The sequence below is a fragment of the Chrysochloris asiatica genome, unplaced genomic scaffold (genome assembly GCF_000296735.1).
Source record: "Chrysochloris asiatica unplaced genomic scaffold, ChrAsi1.0 scaffold00014, whole genome shotgun sequence".
In the NCBI taxonomy this organism is placed as follows: domain Eukaryota; kingdom Metazoa; phylum Chordata; class Mammalia; order Afrosoricida; family Chrysochloridae; genus Chrysochloris; species Chrysochloris asiatica.
Window position 1 is genome coordinate 19,824,056 of NW_006408532.1, and position 6,230 is coordinate 19,830,285.

A 6,230-nucleotide genomic window follows, 5' to 3' on the forward strand; every position below is an offset into this window, starting at 1 on the left:
GGGTTTCCAAGGAGCGGCTGAGGGGTTTGAACAATTGACCTTGTGATTAACAGTCAGGAATTTATCCTACAGTGCCACATCAGTTATGTTGTTGTTGTTAAGTGCCATCAAGTCAGGTGGGACATACTGTGTTCATAAAATTACATAGTTCATGTGGAGCTTTATGTTTCTTACAGAACAAAGATAACCTACAGTAGTGCATTTCATGTAGTACTGGCGGGTCATTTAAAAGAGCTCATTTGAAAGGCATGTTTAATGCACTTCCCAACACTCAAATTTGAACTAATGGCAGGAGGCAGTGCCTTCCTATGTGAGAAATACTTCCACTATAAAATGTTACCTCACTAAACAATGTGTTAAGAAATTTCACTGGTAAATAATCTACTAGAAAAGCAATCAGAGAATAATTAACATCGCCCCTCCCCCGCCCCCACAGCCCCTCCGCTTTGGGATAAAGCTCTCTTTAAGTTTATTCTCAGATGGCTAGATGTTAGTTCAGTGCTGTCTGAAATGTTCATTGTTGTTCTTGTTAGGAGCCATCGAGTTCGTTCCATCTCAGCAATTTTATGCACAACAGAATGAAATACTGCCCAGTCCTGCACCATCCTCACTGTTACTACATTTGAATCCAGTGCTGTTACCCGCTGTGCCAATCCATCTCGTTGGGGGATTCTCCCTTCTTTTACACTGACCCCACACTTTACCAAACATGGCGTCTTTCTTCAGGGAATGCTCCTTCCTAATAACATGTGTGAAGTATAAGAAATGACGTCTCACTATCTTGGCTTCTAAGAAGCATTCTGGCTATACTTCTCCCAACACATATTTATTTGTTGTTCTGGAAGTCCGTTGCACTTTCAATATTCTTTACCAACACCGTAATTCAAATGCATCAATTCTTCTCTAGTTTTCCTTATTTATTGTCCAATGTTCACATCACATCCATATGACTTAAGTCAGGCATATTTTAGTCCTCAAACTTATATCATATCTCTCCTCTTGAACACTTTAAAGATGTATTGTGCAACAGATTTGACTACTGCTGTATGTCATTTGATTTCTTGACGCAGCTTCCATGAGTGTTGATTATGGATCCAAGCAAAATGAAGTGATTGACGGCATCTTTTTCTCCATTAACCATGATGTTACTTTTGGGTCCAGTTGTGAGGATATTTGTTTAATTTCTCTTTTGTATTTGCAATCCAGCATGTTCAGCTGTTAGGAGATGCTTATAAGGAGACTAGCTACATTGTAAACACTAGCAAGGTAGCAAGCTTTAAATGGTTGGTGCAATGATAAACATATCAGTGGTTCTTGACATTTGCAGTGCCTTAGGAATGGTTGCACCTGTTGTGATTTGTAAAGACCAATTTACTTAGGCTCCACTCAGGGGGATTTTGATTTAATTAGATTGGGAACTGGCCAAGGCATAGATAGGGTTTGAGTGCTGGTATAGTTACTGGCAAACAGATACAAGTACATTGACTAACCAAACCTTTTTAAACTAAAAATGAAGGAGAGGAAAAAAGAAAAAGAGAAGAGAAGCTTTAAATTATAAGGAATTAGGAAACTTATTGCACAATTCAATAAGGGTAACAGAGTTTAAAATATAGGTATTTTAATCTCTCTTTGTTATTTAGATAATTACATGAATTTCTAAAGACACAAGCAAATGTCTGTCTTTTAAACTATTAGCTAAAATGATCACCTTCAAGTTCTCCCATTGTAGAAGTAAAATTCAAAGTTTACCAAATTGTCCCTTTTCAAAGATAAGGTTATGACTATTTTTCTTCCTAAAACACTTTAGATGCTCCAAAAATCAACAACTTGAACTAACCCAATTCTCTTGTTATAATTTTACCTTGCTCCATGTAAACTTATCTTTGAAGTTAATTGTAGAGATGAGTCCCAAAAGGCTTACTGAACTGTTTCCCCACTTTGCCCATCAAATGAGGTTCAATTATACTCAACAGGAAGAGTAAGTATCTATGTGGTTTGGTGCCCAAGCAGACAATACTTAAGACATCAATTGCTCCCTTGGCTTGGGCAAATGATAGGCAAAAGTATGTAAAATAGCTATCAGCTTCCAATGAACTGGGAGGTCTTACATTTGCTCACTCACCTTGCCAGTTACCTATTTCCAAAGTCACTAGATGGTGATAATATGCTTAAAGAGTCATGCTTCTTACCTTTTCCTCTAAAATAAATAGTCTCAGTGGGGTAGAAGGGTGGAGATGTATCTATCAAATAACCTAAATAATATTTTTTTTTTTCTAAAAGTGATCATCCCTGCTATATTCCTTAGAGAACACTTGTTTAATACTTACATATGCCACTATTATTTTTTAGGCAGCTGAATCATAAGGGGTGGGAAGGTTGCAACTATGGCACCATATTTAAGTCATTCTATGGATTTTTGTGGCCAGTATTTTCAATGTGAACTCAGAAAGTACAGCTCTGTACAATACACTTGGGAGTTAGAAAAGATTAATATTGTAATCACAACTTGATCTCTGTAAGTTTCAGTTCTTTATTACAATAATGGAAAAAACAGTGATTATTTTTAGATTGTTTTAATAACTAAATAAAGATATAGAAAATGTTGGGACCACAGAGTTATTTCAAAGACAATTTCATCTCCTGTACTTCCCACCAAATCTAGGTAAGCTTACATTGTCATTAAGTACCTTCACGACAGTTCTGATTCAGCCCCTAAGTCTAGATATGGGAAAAAGGGATGTATGTCTGGTAAACCACTGACACTACTGAATTTTACAGGAAAGCAGAATTACCCAGTTTTGAAGGATCTGCTACGTCAACCATCTGTTATTGCTACCTGTCATTGAGTCACCTTTGACTTCTGGTGACCCCAAGAATTACAGAGAAGAACTGCTCCACAGGGTTTTCTTGGTTGTAATCTTAAGAGAAGCAGATCACCAGGTCTTTTCCTCCATGGTACTGTTGAATGGGCTCGGATCACCAATTTCTACGTTAGCATTTGAGAGCAATCCATTTGTGTCACCCAGGAAACTCAGGTCATTCAGGACAGGCCTCATTTGTTAGAGTAAAAGATAAAGGTACTTTGAGTAAGAACTTATTATTTGGCATCCTAAAGATGTTTCTTGACATGGATATGTTTTCATCTTTTTATTAATTTTTTTTTACTGTAAATTGAGTGAAGGTGCACAGAGCAGATCAGTTTTCCATTCAATAATCCATACATAATTTGTTTCATCTCCTTGATTGCAATCCTCACAAGGTAACATCATTTATCCCACTTCATCTTTTCTACAGAGTTGGTGATTTATCTAGTAGCAAGGAATACATTACCATATCTAAATCTATGAACTTTACTCAATAATGCCAAAACATTGTACAAAGGGCTTCAAAAAGCTTGTGAAAATGGAAATTTAAAAAATGGACTTTTCCCATGAACTTTTTGAAACCTCCTCATTTTATAAGAGTGGTGTGGCACTGCCCGATAATACACCATACTACAAGATCTGTTTGAGCCACAAGGTTGGTGGCTCAAAGTCACTAGCTGCTCCTTGAAAACCCTATACAGGGTTGCTATGAATTGAAACAGACTCAACAGCACTTAACAACAACACTCTGGACATAGGTTGTTGGCACAAGATACTTTCATGGCCATATATTTAAGATTTCACCAAACAATGCCAGCTCTTTTTGTGCTAGTGTATATATATATATATTTTAATCTAAATGGGGGAAAAAATCACAGACAAAATACCATTAAAGTTCCTGAAACTTATATTTTTAGAATTTTTAAAGCACAAAATGAAAAATACTACAGAATTCATGTGTCATTTTCATATTAGTAAGCATGTTTTTAGTTTTAAAAACCTAGTTTGTTTATGAGAAAGGTTTTTTTTTTTTTTAAGTCCTCTTTTATTAACACCCTAAATCCATTTTTTTTTTCCTTTTTTCTAGGGAAACTTTATTGTAAGTAAACTGTACCAGAATAAGTCAATAAGTATTGCTTCTAGGGCTCTAGTTCATGCATATATGGATTTATTACACACAAAATGTGTTTAAACATGTCTTTGCAAACACTGGATTGCTACAACAAGTTCTCCTACTGATAAATTTGTGTTGTCTTGATAACTACAAAAAAAATCTAAACAAAACAGTGGATTCAGAGGAGATTTGCAAGACTTAAGTTCAAAACAGAGAGGTTAATTCAGAAGGTTATGATGAGGTTGTTTTGGCATTCCAAAAGGATAATCATGAGATTCTTTTCTAAGAACATAGGATGATCACAAAGGATTATTAGGAATAAATTTTAAGAAAATTGAAAACTATTGGTGAGAAAGCCGGGGATAAGGTACAGATAATTTTTTTCCCATCACAACAACACAGTTGCTTATTCTATGAGGGAAGAAACGGATGTCCTGTGAAAATTTCATTGGGAAACCTTACTTCATTCACCCTATAGCCCTGATTTTGCCCCTTCAGACTTATTTCTCTTCCCCAAACTCAAAGATCATTTAAAAGGAAAACAATTTGAATCCCTCCAGGATGTCAAAACTGACATTTCAATTTGGTGTAAATTGAAGTGTGCAGAATTCTTCAGGGAAGGGTTAGAGAGATAAAAATACCACCTTCAGAAGTACGTATATCTAGATGGAGGATATGTCAAGAAACAGTATCTTCACATTTTGACAGCTTTGTTTAATAAAGGTATCTATGATTTTGTTGAAATACTTTTGACCAACACTTGTATGTCCTTATTATCTCCTTTTGAAGGTTATACAAGTCTTAGTTATCTAATGTTGCTGTAAATACCACAAATGAATGGCCTGAACAAATCTAACTTGTTTGTAACAAACAGACATACATTCTCTCATTGTTTGGGAGGATGGAAGTCTGAATTCAGAGTGCCAGCTTTAGTGGAAGACTTGCTCTTTCTGGAGGAAGGTTCTTACCTGTTGTCAAATTTGTGGGCCCAGAATCTTCTGGAGATCTATATATGTCTTGCTTGGCCTTAATCTTCTACTAGGTATAGGAGGGGATCAGCATAGGGACTTAAGTGCAAATGACTTGATCTGCTCCTGGTTGTTTTCTCTTTGTGGAAGTCAGGCTGCTTTCTCTCTGCTTTCTTCTCTCTCCTTCAATCACTCATAAGATTAAAGGTGATGCTAACCAAACCAGAGGGAAAATCTCCTGTCTTATCAGGCTTCTAACCTGCATAAAGGTGTTGCATCCCACACTAATCCTCTACCTCATAACATAACAAACATAAGGTAATCACCATTAGCATCATTTAACCCTGCCTAATTAACACATAGGAGTCCTGGTGTGGCGCTGTGGGTAAAATGCACCAGACTGAAAAGCCCTTTGAACTACAAGGTCGGCATTTCAAGCTCACCAGCTGGTCCTCAGAAACCCTATACAGGGTCACTACGGGTCGGAATCGACTCCAGGGCACCTCACAACAACAACAATTAACACATACTTTGTTAATTCATTGTGGTGTTTACATTTAGTCAGTTCGGACACATATTGACCCTATGCAAAACAGAATGAAACACTGTACCATCCTCACAATTATTATTACGATTTGAATTCATTGTTGCTGCCACTATGTCAAGCCATCTCATTGAGGGTCTTCTTCTTTGGGGATGGCCCTCCATTTTACCAAGTATGATGCCATTGTCCAGAAACTTGTCCTTCCTGACAATATGCCCAAAGTACCATCCACCCTTCTAAGGAAAATACTAGCAGGTTAGTTAGTTTGTTTGTTCTTCTGGCAGTCCATGGTACTCACAAAATTCTTTGCCAACACCATAATTCAAATGCATCAATTTTTCTAAAGTCTTCCTTATTCACTCTCCAAGTTTCACATGCGTCTGAGGAGATTGAAAACACTATGCCTTGGATCAGGCACATCTTTGGGATTTTCTGAGGATAAAATCATACCATCTGCAAATAGAGAAAGTTTTATTTGCCAATTTGGATGACTTTAATTTTCCTATCTTACTTTATAGCTCTGGCTATGACTTCTAACACAATATTGAATAGGATTGGTGATAAAAGTCATCCTTGTCTAGTTTCTGTTCACAAAGGGAATGCTTTCAGTGTATCTCCATTGAGACACTTCTGGCTATTGGATTTACATACATGGTCTTAATTATGTTGAGTAATTTCCCTTTAATTCCTACTTTATTGAAAGTTTTCATCAAGAATGGATTTGGATTTTGTCAAATGAC